Below are 21593 nucleotides of genomic sequence, written 5' to 3' on the forward strand. Positions count from 1 at the left end.
TAATTGAAACTCCTTTCTATGGTGTTTTTCCTTCTTTTGTGGTTTAAAATGGCTTCTATCTCTTTTATAATGTTCTTCCAACCTAGGAAAAGTTAATTTGCCAAATCTTAAAATGCTTGGCATAGAGCTGAGCTAGGGGAAAGGGAACCCAGAAGCCTCATATGCCGGCAAAAGGGTAAACATTTCTTACCAGTTGGGCTTTTGGCTTCTCTCTCCCTGTGCCAACTGGTAAAAGGGATAATAAGGATCACTGTTGACGTTCTCTGTAAATGTATAATTAATGAAAAAGGATTTGTAAGGTTGGTCTTAAGCTGCAGACAATCTTGTGTGCTTTGCATGTCTTTCTGTATCCTTCTGTCGAAGAAAGGGAATCTTAGGTTAGGATGCAGGCCCAGGACCCCATAAGCCTGCTGTTCAAGCCAGCCCAGCAAAGCGGTCGGTGGCAAAGTCAGCTACAGGCCTCCATCTTGTTTCATGTCTTTGGGAACGTCATCTGTAACCGCATGGCAATACTTTGTTTTAGTCTCTGCCATTTTACAATGGTGGCTGTCTTTTTGTGCTAAATAAGATAAGCCAGTTTGTCAATCTGGGTGGTGCCAGCTGATCCATCAAGGGCAGGGTTTACAAAATATCTTAAGCACTGATCTTGAGAGCAGTTTGGGGAGGGTCAAAATCTTGTGGCCTCCAGCTGCATGGCTCCTGTGGCTAGTTTCTTGGTCTGGTCCCCAGGCAAGAGGGAAATATATCTTGGGAAGCCACTGTTATTATCTTTGTGTTAGACTATAGACTGTAAACCAGGCTCCTCCCAAAGTTGGTTTAGCCTATGCCCAGAGATGGACAAGGACAACTTGAGGCCTGGAAACAAAATGAAGTTGTTTGGGTGGGATCTCTTTCACTGTCTCAGTGACAGTTTTGCAATGACAGTTTCAAAAGCTATCACTCCTTTAAAAATACCTTGTACACTCGTAATTAAATCATAACCTAATTAAAGCTCGTTGGTTTCACCTGTAAGGGTACTTTTGGTAACGTTCAAAAGCCGAAAATCTTAACTGCTTGGTGTGGTTAAAGTCAAGTAACAAGGGATTTAAAAGGATTTTCCTAAAGAGCGCTCAGCTTAATTAAAAGTAAATGTTCAAGTTATAGGTATATTTAAAGGCCTTTATGCTTTTCTCTTCTTGAATCTTGCTTTTCTGGAAAAGGGCTCTTTTCTTCTCAGTTGATTGAATTATTTTTCTCCATTTTTTGTCTCACCACTCTTAATGCATGCATATAAAGTCCTAAAATAACTTCTGGTAGTATGGGACTCCTGGGGAAAAACAGACGAGGCAGCACAAACCCCGTTTTAGGAAAAAACCTGTTTTCCTCATGAAACCCTGGGAATTAAAAGGAGATAGATCCCTCTCAAAATCAAAGGCTTTATTCTGTTTTGCACTGTGTTATCTGACGGTTTTGAGTTTTGGGGGTTATCAGAAATTACTTTGCATTATGAGAGCACTTTGGTGTGTAATAACTAGGTAGAAAATACACAGTAAGGGATGGCTAATAGTAGTTATAAAACAGAGAAGCTAACAGCAATAAGAATAACATACTCTTTTACATTATTATATGTATATAATAATAACAATAATGTCTAACTTATTGGAAGCCTATTCTTTATCAGGAACTATATATGCTTTACATGTATTATTTCATTGAATCCTCACTGTATCCCTGTAAGGGAGGTGTTTTTAGATGAGTCAATTGAGGACCAGGGCTGCTAAATCAATTGCTCAAGGTCAAACAGCTGGAGTGGAGCTGGGATTAAATTTAGGGAGTCTAAGTAGCGTCTGGCTCTAATAATTAGGCCTTTATGTATCTATGCTGTTGTCTATATATCTACACTGGAATCTGTATGTCTATCAGCATCTGCAAGTGTATTACACATTATCTATCTCTATCTCTATCTACTTTGTATATTAAATTAAATGTTTGTTAAAAAAAAAAAAAAAAAAAAAACAGAAGCATGCTCTTGGCCACCTGAAAAATATGGAAACATCCCCATCCCCCACTGGGAGATGAGACTCCCATCAGGGATGGGCTGATTACAAATAAGCCAATTGGCTTTGGGTTGCCTTGCAATGAAATGCATGGTAGAAGCACTACACCATCTTCTCCCGTAGCATCTATATGGTCTTTTCATGAATTAAGCATTAAAATAAAAGCATAGCAAGGAGGTCTTAAGACACTAATCTGCCCTTTAGCAAAAGGGTTACAAAACGTTTGTAAAGATTTCACCTCATGGTCAAATTGGTTAGGATTAGATGGGATTATCTATACGGGTTCGTGGAAACGAATTGGAGTTAACATTAATAAACTAATGCAAGGGTAAAATTTTGCTTTGAACAAAATTTTCACGTCATAGTAAAGGCTGATGAAACGTTTTTGCCTTTTGAATTATTGTTTTTACAAAATAATTTATGGCAATTTGGAAATTGTCCTTACTGATGCCTGGCTTTTTGGATGGTTCAGACGGCCCCTAAAACATTCAGAAAAGAGGTAAACAAGATCATTTGACATGTTTAGTCACATGAGATTGCCAAAATGATGTCCAATCTTCTTTATTGTTATAAAGTTATATTGTTATAAGTTACATTTTGGTGAATAAATACTAATATGTTCCAAAATTGTATGGGATTTCTAAAATTCTAATGTCTATGTATATGCTATCAATCATAATTAAGGGTAAAGTTAATGTAAACCATGAAGATAAATAAACTTCTTTCTTAGTCATATATTTAACCATAACTATCCTGGAAATTTTTGATTCACAGACAATTGTCTTGCTTTGTTCCTTCTCAAAAGACAGTTTATAATCAAGCTATATTAAGGACTTTAACAGGTGTTCTCAAATGCAGGTTTTTAATAGCTTTAAAGATTGTAACATTGAAATAAAGAATGTATGGGACTCATGAAGAATTGACATGTTGACAAATATCAAGCAAAACAAAAGTTAACTAAGTGGACTACACTCAGAAAGTTAAAGCAACCTTTTTGACTGTTGCTTGAATATTGCTAATCTTTGTTTTGATTTTCAGAGTCAAGGAAAGTTATTTTAAACTATTTATGGGCTTTAATAATTGAGTAAGGTATACCCCTGTGAACAAAATTTGGAGCATGTTTACTTTGCCTGGTTCCTCTAGAATTTGGAAACTGTCTGTGAGTACTCTTAACTTATGGCAATATAGTTGTTTGCATCAGTGCGATACGAATCCATTTTTCTTTGTCAACAGGATACAACTGGAAAAACTGGTTATTTTACCAAGGCTTTGACTGAAAGGGTGTGCTTCCCTTTAAGGAATCAAGCTTGACATGCAAAGCCAATAAAAGCCCCTTGGGGAGAACTGGCCTCATACCTTCTCTGCACAGTCCCTGCACAGTGTTCCTAACCTGTGGTCTGTAAAGAATGTCACTTACTAACAGGTATAGAAGCTCTGAGTTTATCTTGGGACCTCAGGAGGAGAGGATTACCCAACTCACAGGTATTACAGGATACAACCCATGGCTGGGCTCGGCTTTAAAAGTCTTATCTGAAATTCCTTGTGGAACAGAGTTTCATCAAAGCCAAGCCAAAAGGCCTATGTAAAAATAACCATTCTTGCTGCACTTTATGCAAATAATCAGGCCAAGTATAAGACTAAAGTTTATTCATAGTTTTTACCAAAAATTAGGACTGGAGAGAAGAATTTTGCTCCAAAGTTTACCATACATTTGTCATTAAATCCTACTCTCATTGTTTTTAAGCGTTATGCCTACATTTTAGACTAACCCTGCTTATTCCTGTGAATCAAGTGATGATCTTCTGCAGCTTGGAAAAAAAGAAAAGGGATGGGTAAGGTAAAAATGTGAATCAATATGCTAGTTCTGGGCAATTATCTTGCAAATTCTGCCAAGTAATGAAAGTGAGTAAGTGCCCATAACTCGGAGGTTTCTTTGTCTGGGAAAATAAAACAAAGAACTTCATAGACCCCCAAAGGGGAATTCCGTATCTTGGCAAGTAAAATTTTAGATGGAAATTACCTACCACACCACATTTGTGGGAACTGCTGTCCTCATTCTACTATTTGCAATAGCATTACACATGGTAGCACCTTCTAACTGAAATATTGGACAGAGTTTCCGTTACTGTAGTATTTTGCTTAGTTATTATCCTTATAGCAGGGATAATAGTTGACAAAAAGGAAGCATGAAAGTTTTACTATCACTGAGTCTGCTAGGACTTTTTATTAGGTTTAGTAATGTAGTTTTAAATGAAACACGCTGCTTTTGGATTAACAACTCTAGTAAAGTAGAGGAAAATCTACAGGTACTTAGAAATCAAATCAAAATTATTGACAGGCTCAGGGAAAATGCCGGCTTCAGCCTCGAGTGGCTACAATCCCTCTTTAATAAATTCCAGTCTTCTTTATGGAATTGCTTAACCCCTTTATTAAGCACTCTCTTGCTTATATGTCTTGTATTGATATTTGGACCCTGTATACTCAATACTATAACTCAAATTGTTTATTCTCGCCTAGAAGCAATCAAACTCCAAACGGTGCTGTAAACTGAACCACACATGGACAACGCCATTCTTCTGAGGATTCTTAGATCAACCCCAGAAGGAGCCTTAGCTGCTGTTCCCCATTCGATGTCCCTTTTCAGCAGGAAGTAGCCAGAAAGAGTCGTCGCCCCAAAACCCCTAACAGCAGTTAGGGTGGCATCTCCACAGGGGGGAATGTTGTAGGAAAAGGGGTCCTTGGTAAGTTTTTGTTTGTTAAAGCATCTCTGGGAAAGTTTCTTGTAAAGCTCTGGCTCTCAGAGCCAGGCCAGCAACTTTTGATATGCAAATGCAGGCCATTAGGAACTGTGCCCACCCAAACATGGAGATTCCCGGGGCCTTCTTACCCTTTCCCCACAGGTTCCTGGCAACATGGCCGCCCCCACATATCCCCACGTGTGTAGACTATCATGGTGCCCTGCATTTGCATATTAAAAGGCTAGGGTGGGAGGGCAAGCTTTTTCACAGGCCATGTGAATGAAATGCCTAGTCAAACCAATCCCTTGAGCCCTATGCAAATCAAACACCGCCTCCTCCAGCCTCTGCATATATACCTGGCAGGTATTGTTGGCAGGTAGGGGCCTCCACTTTCGGCTTTGGAGCCCCACTCCATCTGCCTCTGTACAGGGGGAGTTTCTTCCTTCTGTCTTCTCCCTTCCTTCTTGCCTATTAAACTCTCCACTCCTTAAAACCAAAAACAACAACAACAAAAACAGGAACTCATACTTTTCAATTACAAATAGTACATGCAATCCACCCTACTTGGATGACTACAAGAAGTTCAGAATCTTTCAGTGGCCCATTGTAGCTAACTGCATAGACTTGACCTCCAGCAACCATGACTCAGGACCGAGATAAAGCATACGCTGCTATCTCTAAAATGACAAACTTGGCTGGGCACAGTGGCTCAGACCTCTAACCCCAGCACTTTGGGTGGCTCAGCCGGGTGAACTGTTTGAGCCCAGGAGTTTGAGACCAGCCTGGGCTACTTGGCGGAAACCCCATCTCTACAAAAAAAAAAAAAGTCCAAAAAATTAGCCAGGCATGGCGGTACACGTCTGTAGTCCCAGCTACTCAGAAGGCTGAGGTGGGGGAGAATCACTTGAGACTGGGAAGTTGAGGATACAGTGAGCCATGATCATGCCACTGCACTCCAGCCTGAGTGATAGAGACCCTATCTCAAAAAATTAAATTAAAAAATAAATAAACTGACAAAGTTAATTATCTAGGTACAGTTAAAAAATGAAGGAGGTTCTCCTAACAAAACTATAGTAATTGATTATTATCATATTATCTTCTCTAATACCTCCAAATGCATTTTCCTCCTCATGCCCACTTTGGAACATACCATGCTATCAGTATTTTTGTTAGGCTCTTTTCCATGGGTACGAACCATGTTTCAGAGTCCTGAGAGTATTCACTGCACCTTCTATGACTAAAATTACATTTGGTAAGGAAACAATTAGTCAACTGTGCAAAGATAAATTATAAGCACATTCATCACAGCTGACATATAAGAAGAAGGTGAATAATCTTCAATATGCCAGTTTATTAATTTACTACAATATACCCATCAATGTAACCAGAATACTTGTTTCCACATAAAGACTACATTCTTTTCCTATAGCCAAATTATAATCATAAAATTGCTTAATTAAGCACAGAATCAAAACAGGTGTCACAATTAGATAAAATATATGCTCAATACTATCAAAGAAGTCTGGCATTTAAAAGTCTATACAAAGGCCAGACGTGGTGGCTCATGCCTGTAATCCTAGCACTTTGGGAGGGCAGGCAGATCACTTGAGGCCAGGCATTTGAGACCAGCCTGGCCAACATGAGGAAACTCCATCTTTACTAAAAAATACAAAAATTAGCTGGGTGTAGTGGCACAAACCTGTAATCCCAGCTACTTGGGAGGCTGAGACATGAGAATAGCTTGCACCTGAGAGGCAAGGTTTGTAGTGAGCCAAGATCTCGCCACTGCACTCCAGCCTGGGTGACAAACCGAGACTCTGTCTCATAAAAAATAAAAGTCTATACACCAAAAGTTTCATAGTTTTAGTTGAGCGACAAGATTATAGCTTATCTTGATTATATTTATTTCTTTACGTGGTATCTGAATTGTTTATAAGTATCTCTGTACTTTTTTTTTTTTTGAGACAGGGTCTTGCTCTGTCACCCAACTTGGAGTGCAGTGATGCGATCATAGCTCATTGCAGTCTTCAATTCCTGGGCTCAGCAATACTCCTGCCTCCGCCTCCACCTCCTGGGCTTGTGAAATTGGCAGGTAAATTTCTAAAATGGTCTCATGACATTACTTCAGACTACAGCATCTGGCTGACATTTTCTCTAACACTGCTGCTTCAGTAAGAGTTGGAACAGTATAAACAGAAGCATCTTTAGAAACATATATATAAGATGAAGGGCATATGTGCTTAGTGGCCAAGATGTAGAAATGCAATATGAACACATCTGAATCAAGTGGTGGCCACACTCACATTCCCATCTAAGGGAAACTGTTCCACCCATAGTTCTGGAGAACATAGTTCTGGGAAGCAGTCCTGGACAGCAATAATTTTTAAAATATGATCTGCCTTGTAGTCCAAAGCAGAAAGTACCAGGTGTAGGGGACACTTCCCCAGTGCCATTATATATCATCACAAGACTCAAAAAGTGACTGCCCAAGCAGGGCAGAATTAAGTCACTGAAATTCTTACACTAAGGAATAAAGTCTGTGAAATGCAAAATAAATAGAATTTGTGGAATGCAAGGAAGTTGGAAAACATGAAATAAATCCCTTTGGGCACTATCTCATACACCCGGGCAACAAGCAACATTTAATTATGAATAGTTGAAAATTTATGGGGAAGCAGAATGCAGACTAAGCTCAGAGGTACAGTAAAGGTTGACTCAACAATGAGAAAGGCACTGAACAAACACACCGAGGAATTAAGAAATGTTAAAGGTGGTATACTAGGATGGATGACACAAACTCTTGCTGCTGACATTCCCAGATGTGTCTTGGAACTAATTTCCAAACTCAGGAAACCGAATTAAAATTTTTCTTTAAATTTTAATTGTCTTTACTCAAATTCCTTACTTGACTTCTTATGAGATCCCTGTCCATCTTAGAGGCTGACCAAGCCCCGCCTTGGGTGGTCCGAATTGCTTAGGTGGTCCCAATTGCTTGGCTGGCCCAAGAGATGTCTGTTTCTTAACAATACAAGAGTCTATAGAAATTGCTAAAGGGATTTCAGCCACAACTGAAGCTCACCAAGAATGAGTTTTCTGGAAGTGGTTAAAGTGTCACAGTAGGGAGTAAGGAAGTAAGAATCCCCACCAAACATAAGAGAACAGAATGATAATAGTCCCTACTAGTCCATGACAAGGCTGCCAATTAGGCATTTAAAGCTATCAAAGATGATGCTGTGAGGGACCTGGCAACTTTTGTAATAGTCTGACTTTCAGTGTTTTACTAATGGCCAAGCAGCAAATATTTTAGGATTTGTAGGCCATATGGTCCCTGTCCCCATTACTCCACTCTGCTGCTGTAGCATAAAAGCAGCCATACACAACACATATGAGTGTGAGGCCAGGTGCAGTGGCTCACGCCTGTAATTCCAACACTTTGGGAGGTCCAGGCAGGCGGATCACCTGAGGTCAGGAGTTTAAGACCTGCCTGACCAACATGGAGAAACCCCGTCTCTACTAAAAATACAAAATTAGCCAGACGTGGTGGCGCATGCCTGTAATCCCAGCTACTAGGGAGGCTGAGGCAGGAGAATCGCTTGAACCCAGGAGGCGGAGGTTGCAGTGAGCCAAGATCACACCATTGCACTCCAGCCTGGGCAACAAGAGCAAAACACCATCTCAAAAATAAATAAATAAATAAATGTGACCGTGTTCCAATAAAACTTTATTTATGGACACTGACACTTGAATTTCTTATAATTTTGATGTCATTAAGTATTATAATTCTGATTTTTTCAATAATTAAAAAATATAAACAACAATCTTTGCTCAGACTATACAAAAATAAGTGTTTGGCCAGATTTGGCTCTTGGGCCAGTTTGCTGGACCCTGATATAGAGAACTGAGAGGCTGCATCAAAAATGGTCCTTTAACTTACTTTTCTTTGAAGATGCTGTATTTTAATATTCTCAAGGATATTCTGATGTCCCCATGGATATTCAGTGTAAACTGCCTACTTAGTGAAATACTGTTGCTCTATTTTTCTCACCATTTTATCCATTTTAAGTGTATACAGTTCAGTAGTATTAAGTATATTCACATTTTTGTGCAACCAATCTCCAGAACTTTTTTCATCTTGCAAAACTGAAACTCTATTCCCATTAAACAATGACCCTCTTCCCCCTGCCCCAGCCCCTGGCAACAACCCTGGTACCCCCTGGCAACTACTTTCTGTTTCTATTAATTTGGCTCATGCTTCAGGCTACCCCATACCATCATTCTGGGACACAAGAACCAGACAGCAATTTGTGTTACTATCTAGAGTGGCAGAGGTGAATACATTAGAGATTCCATACATGAAAACTGTAATATGTTGGCCGGGCGCGGTGGCTCAAGCCTGTAATCCCAGCACTTTGGGAGGCCGAGACGGGTGGATCACGAGGTCAGGAGATCGAGACCATCCTGGTGAACACAGTGAAACCCCGTCTCTACTAAAACTACAAAAAACTAGCCGGGCGAGGTGGCGGGCGCCTGTAGTCCCAGCTACTCGGGAGGCTGAGGCAGGAGAATGGCGTGAACCCGGGAGGCGGAGCTTGCAGTGAGCTGAGATCAGGCCACTGCACTCCAGCCTGGGCCACAGAGCGAGACTCTGTCTCAAAAAAAAAAAAAAAAAAAAAAGAAAACTGTAATATGTTAAGGGGCTCTAGATTAAAAATATGTAAACAGCCAGGTGTGGTGGCTCACGCCTGTAATCCCGGCACTTTGGGAGACGAGGCAGGTGGATCACCTGAGGTCAGGAGTTCAAGACCAGCCTAACCAACATGGTGAAACCCCCCCATCTCTACAAAAATACAAAAACTAGCCAGGCATGATGTCGGGTGCCTGTAATCCCAGCTACTTGGGAGGCTGAGGCGGGAGAATCGCTTGAACCCAGTTGTAGTGAGCCAAGATCGTGCCACTGCACTCCAGCTTGGGCAACAAGCAAGACTCTGTCTTAAAAAAATAAAAAAATTATGTAAATAATATTAAGTAATATGTAATTATTAAGAAATGTCTGTCTGCCTGGCGGCCACATAATAAAATACACCTGTCACATCAGTCATGGTGTCTGACAACACACCCTCAGCCTTCTAAGAAAAACAGAATTGCACAAAATCTTCATACATAGCCATAGAAAATAATGTTTTATTTCATATGGCACCAAATCAAAGGACAACCATAGGGTAAGCCATAATCTTATGGCAGAATCTGAAGTGAGAAGCTCTAGTCAAAAAACAGTAATCTGAACCAAGGAGACTGGCTCCCAGAAATTTGAATTGCTGAACAAAGAATCACATAAACATCAGCAAAAACTGAAGCTGAAAGGTTTCCCAAAATAAAAAATAAAGGTATGAGGGATGCATAAGCATGTTCAGTTGTCATGATTGGATTGGGGTCACCACTGATACTTAGTGGAAAGCAGTCAGAGATAGAAGATATTCTGCAATGTAGCAGCCAGTCCCTCAAAGCAAAAAATTGAAATATATCATCAGACTCATTACAAATTCAAATTAGTACTTTGGTACATAAGAATGAAAACTTTAACATGAAGTGATATAAAAGCTCAGTAATTCAGGATGTTTTTAGGAAAATGAAGTTCAAAACAGAATAGGTGGCAAGGAACAGTGGCTCACGCCTATAATCCCAGCACTTTGGGAGGCTGAGGCGGGCAGATCACTTGAGTTCAGGAGTTTGAGACCAGCCTGGCCAACATGGTGAAACCCCATCTCTACTAAAAATACAAAAATTAGCTGGGTGTGGTGGTGTGTGCCTGTAATCCCAGCTATTCGGGAGGCTGAGGCAAGAGAATCGCTTGAACCTGGGAGGCGGAGGTTTCAGTGAGCCGAGATTGTGCCACTTCATTCCAGCTGCATGCAGCTAGACTCTGACTCAAAACAAACAAGAAGCCCAGAATAGGTGCATTGGCTTAAGATTTCATTACTGTGCCAAATTACAAATCTAGTTGAAAAATTGAGTCTAATATCAGTTACTGCTTACTGTTAAGCTGACAAATTTAGTTACAAATAAGAGACACTTGTTCAGGGAAGGCAGAAAACTGATGAGGTTCTTAAAAGCTTCCTTGACTCCCTTATTATGCTGAGGGGATTGGCCACCCAAATTCTCTAATTAGATTCTTGTGTAATGCCAGATTGCCAAATTGTCATATGTATGGCTTCACAACCTCTTGCTCTTACTTGACTTAGCCTAAGTAAGTTTCTGTTGCTTACAAACAAACTCCAACTCCAAACATGATTCTTTTTTTTTTTTTTTTTTTTTGAGACAGAGTCTCGCTCTGTTGCTCGGGCTTCAGTGCAGTGGTGCTATCATGGTTCACTGCAACCTCTACCTCCCAAGCTCGAGCTATCCTCCTACTTCAGCCTGGGACTACAGATACCAGCCACCATGCTCAGCTAATGCTTTTTTAAATTTTTAGTACAGGCGGGGTCTTCCTATGTTGCCCAGGCTGGTCTCAAACTCTTGGGCTCAAGTGATCCACCCACCTTGACCTCCTGAAGTGCTGGGATTATAGGTAGGAGCCACTGCACCTGTCCTGATTGTTTTCTTTTTTTTTAATATAATGAGACAGGGTCTCGCTATGTTGCCCAGGCTGGTCTTGAACTGCTGAGCTCAAACAATCCTCCCGCCTTGGCCCCCAAAGGGCTAGATTACAGGCATGAACTACTACCATGCCCAGCCAATTTTTTTTTTTTTTTTTTTAAGTAGAGACAGAGTCTTGCTATGTGGCCCGGGCTGGTCTCGAACTCCAGAGCTCAAGTGATCCACCCACCTTGGCCTCCCAAAGTGCTGGGATTACAGGCATGAGCCACCACACCTGGCCTGATTGTTTCTAAATGGCAGCAAGAACAGGATTTGACAGCAAGGGCAAATCACATAATATGTGGCATATTCAGAATTGGTTGTGAGTTTCCAGTAGAAAGCACTGAGAATATCCATAGGGCAAAATGGAATACTAATAATCCTCATCTGCCTTTGCCTTTGTACTGGACAGCAGACCTTACTTAAGCCCATCAAAGGCAAGGTCTGGGCCTGCCACAGCAGATTTCAAAAAGACAAAGCAATGCAAGCCATGTGTTCAAAATGCCCTAAGTGGCTATTCAGGTAATATACAAAAGTAAGACCAGGCTAATTAGTGTACTGTGTGGTAAACTAGAGAGCAGAAGGCCCTTCTTTAAAATGAGCCTACCACTGCTTGTCCTCAGTGTGAATTTAGACCCCATCTTCTGATATTTCAGGAGACAGTAAAAATCCAGATTTTTATCTAAAATCTTTTTAATTTTTAAACAGTCACCTGATTTTAACAAAATACTATGTGTGCAAAAAGGAACCATCTACAGGAATGATCTAGTCCAGAGGATACCAGGTTGCTCACAACGTCTTTTGAAGTTGTTTAACCCATAGTGAGAAATATTATACAATTACACCAGACCAAAGACATACATACATACAAATATGTAGCTGGGACAAAAATTTCACAGAACAATGCAGTCATCCCTCGGTATCCATGGAAGAGTGGTTCCAGGAATCCCTACAGATTCTAAAATCCATGGATATACACATTCCTTATATAAAATGGTATATTTACATATAACCTACATATATCTTCCTGTCTCTTTAAATCATCTCTAGATTACTTATAACAAATACAATGTAAACACCATATAAATATATTGTATTTTTAAAAACTTGCATTATTTTGTATTGTTGTATTTTTTTCCAAATATTTTTTATCTGTGGTGGTGGAACCCACAGATACGGAACCTGTGGATACAGAGCACCTCCTGGTGATGCTTGATGATGCCCTTTGCCAGATGAAGGCTGATATTTTCTTATTTTCTTATCTGTCTTCTAGCTAAATCTATTCTTTCCTAATCTACTTCATTTTAATATCCACAATTGCATTCAAAACTGTGGCCTAGTTTTAAACACTGCCCAAGAGAAACTGCCAAGCCTTTGGCTGAGTTAAAGAGGTAATGGTACATACCCATGTTTTGTACCACATGAGAAAAAGGAAACATTTCAAATAAGCCAAAACTATAAAGAAACAGAAGCTATGAGGTTATACAAGCATTTATAAACATATTCTGTTGGCCTGAAATATTTTAAAACAATTGAAGCTTCCCCCCAACCCCATTGGTTCCAGGATCCCCCACAGATATCCAAGACCCTTACAGAAAATGTTCTAGTAATTGCATACAACCTATACACATCCTATCATATACTTTAAATCACCTCTAAATTTAAAAAAAAAAAAAAACAAAAAACAAACAAACCTGAAGCCAATCAGGCTTTTTGTAGACAGCTGGTCATCTTAGGCAGACATTTCCACTGGGCAACAATCAGCAGAAGTCAAGTACTAAAGTCTTCTCCTTTGGAGGAAATATGTATGTCCCAATTACACACAATGTCAAACATTCCCTACTAACCTCCTAGAAGCGTCAGTTGCCCTTTACCATTCCATTTGCACCCTTGTTTATATTTTAAAGAAACTGCCCTCCTAATGTCTCTATTAAAAATGATTGAACAAAAGATCACCCCCCTCACACACAAAAGACAGTGTTTCAAGAAAAGAAGAAAACACCAGAACCATCTTATACATTTATGGCATCTGGATCCTACAGGCATTTGCAATTGCAGTCCTTGAAACAAAGAGAAGTCCAACAGTCAGTTGTTAATGGATACATTATAAGCTGTAAGAAACAAGCAAAGTAAAAGCAGCAAAATAGGGTAATCATCATATTAATGGCAGAAAACAAAAGTGAAGATCCACAAACTGCTGCTGTGGGTATATAAGTATCTATCTAAACTGGGATACAATAGGCCTAGTAAATTTGTCTTCTCAGGAATTGGAATTGAGCTATTAAAAGTAATCACAGTTCACAAAGGAAACTGAAGCTGAAAGGATACAACAAGCAACACAATGCAGAGGTGAGGTCAAGAGGATCATAAGCAGGCAAAACTTATGAGGAAGATGAAGCCATAAGTAAGCAGAACCTATAAATAGGCTAAAAATATGAAATGGAGGGCCGGGCACGATGGCTCATGCCTGTCATCTCAGCACTTTGGGAGGCCTAGGTGGGAGGATCACCTGATGTCAGGAGTTCGAGACCAGGCTGGCCAATTTGGTGAAACCTCATCTCTACTAAAAATACAAAAACTAGCCAGGCATGGTGGCTGGTGCCTGTAATCCCAGCTACTCAGGAGGTTGAGGCAGGAAAACCACTTGAACCCTGGAGGCAGAGGTTGCAGTGAGCTGAGATCTCACCACTGCACTCCAGCCTGGGTGACAGAGAAAGACTCCATCTCAAAAAAAAAAAAAAAAAAAGTGAGAGAGAGAGAGAGAGAGATGGAGAAAAAACAAAGTGGATGGGCGAGCCAATATTTAAAAAGCAGAAATTATAAGACACAACAGATAAGCAGAGAGGCCGGGCTCACACCTGTAATCCCAGCACTTTGGGAGGCTGAGGCAGGCGGATCACCTGAGGTCAGGAGTTCAAGGCAGGGAGAAACCCCATCTCTACTAAAAATACAACATTAGCCAGGCGTGATGGCAGGTGCCTGTAATCCCAGCTGCTTGAGAGGCTGAGGCAGGAGAATCACTTGAACCCAGGAGGAGCTTCTCTGAATCCAGTTCACATACCTAACAGGCATAATCATATTAAGGTCCCCCTAAACAGGTGTCCCTTGGTATCCACAGAGGAATTGGTTCCAGAATCCCCCACAGATATTCAAATATTTTATATAAAATATTCTAATAAATGCATACAACCTATACACATCCTCTCATATATGTTAAATCATCTCTAGATTACTTATAATACCTAATACAATATAAATGCTATGTAAATAGTGGTTATACTCTATTGTTTAGGGAATAACGACCAAAAAAAAAGTCTGTACATGTTCAGTACAGACACAACCATCTATATTTTTTAGCCAAATATTTTTGATCCACAGGTGGCTGAATCCACAGATGTGGAACCCACAGATACAAAAGATCACCTGTATGTGAAACTGCATGTGATCCAAGTCACCATTATTTCCCCACAGGTGGCCTGCAAATAACCTGTCATTAAGTGAGCTCAACAGAGAATTTGTTTCTAGCAATCACAAGTGCCTAACCCATAGTAAGAAGCAGAACAGCCCCCTAGGAAGAATGTAGTTTAGGAAACCAGCTACAAACCTGAAGAGAATCCTCTTTGTTTTGAAGATGTTGTACAAACCAGCTTGTGATATCATGGAACTTTTAGAACTTTTACCCAGGAGAAGGTGAGTCTTTAAGAGACTTGGTAGATACTGCGATCAAGCAGCTTTAAAGAGCTAAACCAGATAGAATGAATGTGTCATAGTGTTATCCATGCCCAAAATCTTTCTAAAGAAAAACCTTCTTAGCCAGGCAAACAAGACTGCTAAGAAAGCATTCTTGTGACCAACTATCCCTCCTCCAAATCCAAAGTTGATCAGACCAAGGGTAAGTAAGGCTCAGACTCAAGGGCATATGTCTACAAGCTGGTCAACAGCCTATGACTTGTGACATGAAAGCCCTCCCCAAACAAGGATGAGGTGAGAAAATTAGATTAAATTTGTAATTGGGAAAAACAGAAGAACAGAAACTCAGCAGCTGAAGTGAATGGATACATGGTAAAAGAACATACCACAGCTACGTAAGAAGCATGAAAGATTTAAATAAGATCAACTTGTGAGGAATAGGCACAGGAGTCAGAAGCCATAAAGAAGCAAAAACTGGCCAGGCATGGTGGCTCACGCCTGTAATCCCAGTACCTTGGGAGGTCAAGGCAGGAAGATCACTTGACACCAGGAGTTCAATAATAACCTGGGCAACATAGTGAGACCCTGTCTCTATTAGTTAAAAAAAAAAAAAAAAAAAAAAGAAAGAAGCAGAAACTATCCATTAGCAATAGGATAAAGAATAGAAATGAGGAAGTGAGTATGTAGCAGGAAAGGAGTTCATAGCAATAATGTAAACTATTACATTCCTAGTAATTTACCAAATTAATTAAATAAAGACATTCCTAATAAACTGAGCTAAGTTGTCAAGTCAGAATACTATATTATGGGCCAGGCATGGTGGCTCATGCCTATAGTCCCAGCACTTTGGGAGGCTGAGGCAGGCAGATTGCTTTGAGCTCAGGAGTTTGAGACCAGCCTAGGCAACACAGTGAAACCCCATCTCTACAAAAAATACAAAAATGAGCTGGGCATGGTGGTGCATGCCTGTATTCCTAGCTACTTGGGAGGATGAGGTGAGAGAATCGCTTGAGCCGGGAGTCGGAGGTTGCAGTGAGCCAAGATTGCACCATGGCACTCCAGCCTGGGTGACAAAGCAAGACCCTGTTTCCAAAAAAAAAAAAGAGAGAGAGAGAGAGGATACTATATTATGATCTGGTGTAAGGGAAAAGGGAAAGAATACTGAATGATGAGAATCAATAATGCCTATAACCAGTAACAAACAAAAAGTATTTGTGACCTCACAAAGGGTTGCTTAGAAAATTAAAATCTCCAAACTATAGATCAGAATGTAGATCTGATACAACTTAACAGGCATATAAAATAGCATTAGGATATAAGGAGAGTAAGATTTCAGAGTTAACTGTGAGACTGTCAAGTTCCAAAGATGGTCAGGTACCTCTGGATGCTACATGACTGAGTTGCATTCTAGTTTTAGAGCTTGATTCTGGATACACTTATAGTAGCTGGACTGTGTTAGGCTAAAGCAATTTTGTATTATAAGTAGGGAAAGAGATACATTTGCACATAGTAATCAATAGGGGGAAATGTCCTAGACCTGCCAAATAGCAACTACTATCCCTGCGGTCTCAGGAAACTTAACAACCCACAGGGAATCAGATTCTCAATTTAATGACAACTTGGCAACATGGAGAGTAGCAAGAGCTAAAGCCGACAGTCTGTAAAGAGAAAGATAGTGTAGAAGGAAGGTCACACCTATAGTAGTTGCAAAAGCTCAAGTTATGAATGAGAAACAAAATCTAAGTATTCAGTAACCAGGAGGTTAGAGAAAGACAGAAAATGAGGAAATCAATCTGTAGTAGGACCAAGATGATGTGCACAAGGAGAGAAGAGCTTAATCACATTAATGATACCACACTAGTCGAATTCCGTAAACTTCTTTAAAATTATCCAAATGACCCCATTTCTTGCAATGAAATCTGGATTGCAAGGAAGAGACCCTCAAAAGGAATGCAGCTATTTGGAATCAGTTATACTGAAGCAACAGGGTAGAGAGCCAAGCAAAGTACACAATAGTGGTGACATGCAAAGCGTCTAATTTAGCTACCGCCAGTGCTCTCAGAAACTTAAAACTGTGAAATATGGAAACAGGTAATCAGTAGCAAAGACCAGAGGTGAAAAAGGATTCTAAGGGAAAATCAGAGGCATAAATATGAGGAAGTCCACTATGACTAAGCAGAAACTAGGTGAGCAGAAGTTGTAAGAGTACAGTATCATAAAGCAGGTATTGGCAAACTACAGCCAACAAACCAAATCCAGCCCACTACCTTTTTCTGTAACTAGTTTTGTTGGAACACAGCCATACTCATTCATTTATGTATTGTCTATGACTGCTTTCATGCTACAAGAGCAGAAACCATATGGCCCAGAAAACCTAAAATATTTACCACTGGGCCTTTTACAGAAAAAGTTTGCTAACTCCCCTCATAGAAGATAGCATAAGCCAATGGCAGGAAAACTGAAACAGGCTGAGAGAATATTTAAGTCATGTTAAAAGCAGAGCACTGGAGAAAAGATTTTGAAAGTCCTACTGTTGAGAGCTCCACAAGTACCCTTACTATAACCCCGCAAACCCTGAATGTGCTGAACATTTAGAAAAATTAGTTACATACCACACACCAAAGAGGTTCCCAATGGGAAAGATTTGTATTAAAAAAAACAATAAAAAGTATAAAGGAATTATGAACTATAAAAAATATATTTATCTTCCTATTATAAAATGCAAGTGGAGAATAAACCATAAAGAAAAAGATATTTGAGCTACATACAAATTAATAATTTATAGGCCAAACTGGGGGAAATATCTGCAACATACGATAGACTAAAACTAAGTGTGAAAAATAAACTCAAAAATAAAGACCCAAGATTTTTACCTCTTCTATCTTGTTAGGAATCAAAGAAATACAAATTAAAATATCAAAGGCCATTTTTCACCTTTACAACTGGCAAATTCTTCTGAAACCTTAATATAGTGTACTGGTGAAAAAGTAAAAAAAAAAAAAAGGCATTCTTATACACCACTAGAAGGACTATATATTTTATCCAACCTCAGAAAATAAACACACATATGTACAACAATTTATCTATAGAGATATTCACTGTACCACTATTTATACACAATTAAAAGAGCAGTAATTAAAACAAGATTCCAAATATCGGATACAAGTTAAATTTTTACATTCATGCAGTGGTGTATTATGTGCCAATTTTTAAAAGATGTTATTCAAGTATATTTAATGGCATGGGATATATTTGAGATTGGTTCAGTTTAAAACAATAGGCAACAAAAGATTTCATTAATGATCCTAACATCAACAATTGAAAAAGACTGCAATCCCCCGCAAAACAACTCACTTTTGAACATAGAAAAAGACCGGGCAGGGCATGGTAGCTCACCCTGTAATCCCAACACTTTGGAAGGTTAAGGTGAGCAAACAGCTTGAGCCCAGGAGTTTAAGACCAGCCTAGGCAACATGGAGAAACCCCGTCTCTACGAAAAACACAAAAATTATCTGGGAGTGGTGGTGCACACCTATGGTCCCAGCTACTCAGGAGGCTGAGAGGTAGGAGGATCCCTTGAGCCAGGGAGGTCAAGGCTGCAGTAAGCCATGATAGCACTACCACACTCCAGCCTGGACAACAGAGTGAGGCTCTGTCTCAAAAAAACAAAAAAAAAAAAAAGGGAAAAAAATAATAAATAGAAAATAAAATTTGAAATATCAAATTTAGCAAACATAATTCAAAATTCTTGAAAAGTATGAATCTGGCTGCTGGGCATGGTGGCTCATGCCTGTAATCCCAACACTTTGGGAGGCTGAGGTGGGCAGATCACGACATCAGGAGTTCGAGACCAGCCTGGCCAGCATGGTGAAACCCCATCTCTACTAAAAAAAAAATATCAAAAATTGGCTGGGCATGGTGGTGTACACCTGTAATCCCAGCCACTCAGGAGGCTGAGGCAGGAGAATTGCTTGAACCCAGGAGGCAGAGGCTGCAGTGGGCTGAGATCGCACCACTACACTCCAGCCTGGGCGACAGAGCTAGACTCCGTCTCAAAAAATAAAAATAAAAAAAGAAAAGTATGAATCTTCTTCCAGAAATGTAAAGTCGGTTTATTATTAGGAAAGCTATTAAACATAACAAATACAACAAACAGTCAAAGAAGAATATTTACTTTCATATTCAACAATTGCTTACCTGAGATACCTGTTCCTTTGTCCAAATCACCTTTTGAGATATCAGTGGAAGAATTAATACTTCATAATCCTGAAAGCCAAATTTAGGGTTTGAAATAGCACAGCCCACTATCTTGCCTGTTAAGATAATGATTATATCCAAAGTAACCTCCGTATTAGATTCACTTATGAGGTAAGTAGGGTAGAAAACACGTTGGTGAAAAAGGTAAGCACACCAGAGCTGGTAATGTAAAGTTAAGAACAAATAACACAGTATAAAGACAACATCACTTCTAAGCCATACAAAGAAAGACCCATGATGAGGTAGAGATTCCCCTAAGGAATGGTAATAACATGGCCCATGAAGAATATTCATGGAATTTGTATGAATATTCTGCAAATCATGCACGTAAGACACAGATCACAAGAGACTTTTCAGTGCTGATTCAAATACAGCTGTATTATTTTTATTATATACACTGTAAATCAAATAACTCTGAATGGTTGTTTTATTGTATACATCTTTCTGTTTGAAAGTCTTTGTGTATGTATACTGTAGAGCAGGGGTCAGCATGCTATGGCCCCTGGGCCAAATCCAACCTACTACCTGTTTTTGTAAATCAAGTTTTACCAGAACACAATCATGCTCATTTGTATCCATATTGTCTATGGACGTTTTCATGCTACAGCAGCAGAGTTGAATAGAGAGACTACCTAGCCCTTTACAAAAGAAGTTTGCCAACCCGTGCCATAGAGTGTCCCTTAATGGAACAGCTGGCAAAACCTACACCTAGCAGAACGAATGAAATGTTCATTCATAGTAATTTACTAAATTAATTAAAGACTATTCGTAATAAACTGAGCTAAGTTGCCAAGTCGGAATACTGTATTATGATGTGGTGTAAAGGAAAGAACACTGAGTGATCAGAACCAATGATGAAGCAGTAACAACAAAAAGTATGTATGACCTCCCGCCTCAGCCTCCCAAGTACCTGGGACTACATGGGACCACAGCCATGCACCACCACACCCAGCTAATTTTTATTTTTCGGCAGAGATGAGGTCTCGCGACGTTGCCCAGACTGATCTCAAACTCCTGTGCTCAAGCTCAAGCAATCCTCCCACCTCAGCCTCCCAAAGTGTTGGGATTACAGGCACGAGCCACCACATCCGACCTCCATCTCTACTCTTTTGAGTCTATGTGACTTTATTCATTGTATGAGTCAGGCAGCTACTCTGAATGGAAGGAAAAGAATTATTATTTCGCAGGAAAGAACAAATATGGTTACCCTTATATACAAAGGGTCAGAGCATAGAGGTATTGAGAGCAGATGAAAAAACAAAGACATTTCAGAGCACAAAAGATAATAGAATAATGACAGGCCATTGCTGTACATACTTACTTAGCTGTGAGCGCCAGAGTAGAGTGAATCAAAGGAAAGTAAAGAAGGGGTACCCATTCAATACTGCTTCTTGGGTCTAGCTAGTTTTAATGGTGCTAATGTACACAGTGAAAGCTAATAAACTTGGTTCTGAAATCAGAAATTTCTCTAAAGAAAATAATCAAAGAAGTACACTAAAATTAATATTTAAAATGAATATTTAGATAATAATAAATTTTAAAACCTGTAGGCCGGGCACAGTGGCTCACGCCCGTAATCCCGGGTGGCCGAGGTGGGCAAATCACGAAGTCAGGAGTTCGAGAATAGCCTGGCAAACATGGTGAAACCCCATCTCTACTAAAAATACAAAAAATTAGCTGAGTGTAATGGCGGGCGCCTGTAGTCCCAGCTACTCAGGAGGCTGAAGCAGAATTGCTTGAACCCCGGAGGCAGAGGTTGCAGTGAGCCAAGATCGTGCCACTGCACTCTAGCTCAGGCAACTGAGTGAGACTCCATCTCAAAAAAAAAAAAAAAAAAAGTTTGTGTAAAGAGAAAAATGGCTGAATAAAATAAGACTAAAAATAGCACATGACTGCATTCTGGGATTATGAGTAATTTTTCTTTTCCTCTTAATACTACTTTTTGGTGGTTTCCAATTTTTAAACTTTTTTTTGTTGTTGTTGATTTTGAGACAGAGTTTCCCTCTGTCACCCAGGCTGGAGTGCAATGGCACGATCTCAGCTCACTGTAACCTCCACCTTCTGGGCTCAAGTGATTCTCCTGCTTCAGCCTCCCGAGTAGCTGCAATTACAGGCATGAGCCACGCTGTCCCACTAATTTTTGTATTTTTAGTAGAGACGGGGTTTCATCATGTTGGCCAGGCTGCTCTCAAACTCCTGACCTCCTGCCTCGCCTCCCAAAGTGCTGGGATTACAGGCA

General features: G+C 39.9%; 2 long non-coding RNA genes across 4 annotated transcripts in view; both read right to left on the reverse strand.

Annotated features, from left to right (window-relative positions):
* Positions 1–21593, reverse strand: part of LOC106995248 (uncharacterized) — a 44739-nt gene that overhangs the window by 5061 nt on the left and 18085 nt on the right. The window lies entirely within an intron of this gene.
* Positions 8537–15733, reverse strand: LOC144338762 (uncharacterized). Of its 2 annotated transcripts, none has more exons than XR_013413133.1 (2): positions 14350–15733; positions 8537–9167 (listed from the first exon to the last, which is right to left on the reverse strand). It is a non-coding gene; the product is annotated as an uncharacterized LOC144338762 (long non-coding RNA). The 2 variants fall into 2 exon arrangements; XR_013413134.1 differs by having other exon boundaries at positions 8537–9160; positions 14350–15727.

The sequence above is a fragment of the Macaca mulatta genome, chromosome X (genome assembly GCF_049350105.2).
Source record: "Macaca mulatta isolate MMU2019108-1 chromosome X, T2T-MMU8v2.0, whole genome shotgun sequence".
Classification (NCBI taxonomy): Eukaryota; Metazoa; Chordata; class Mammalia; order Primates; family Cercopithecidae; genus Macaca; species Macaca mulatta.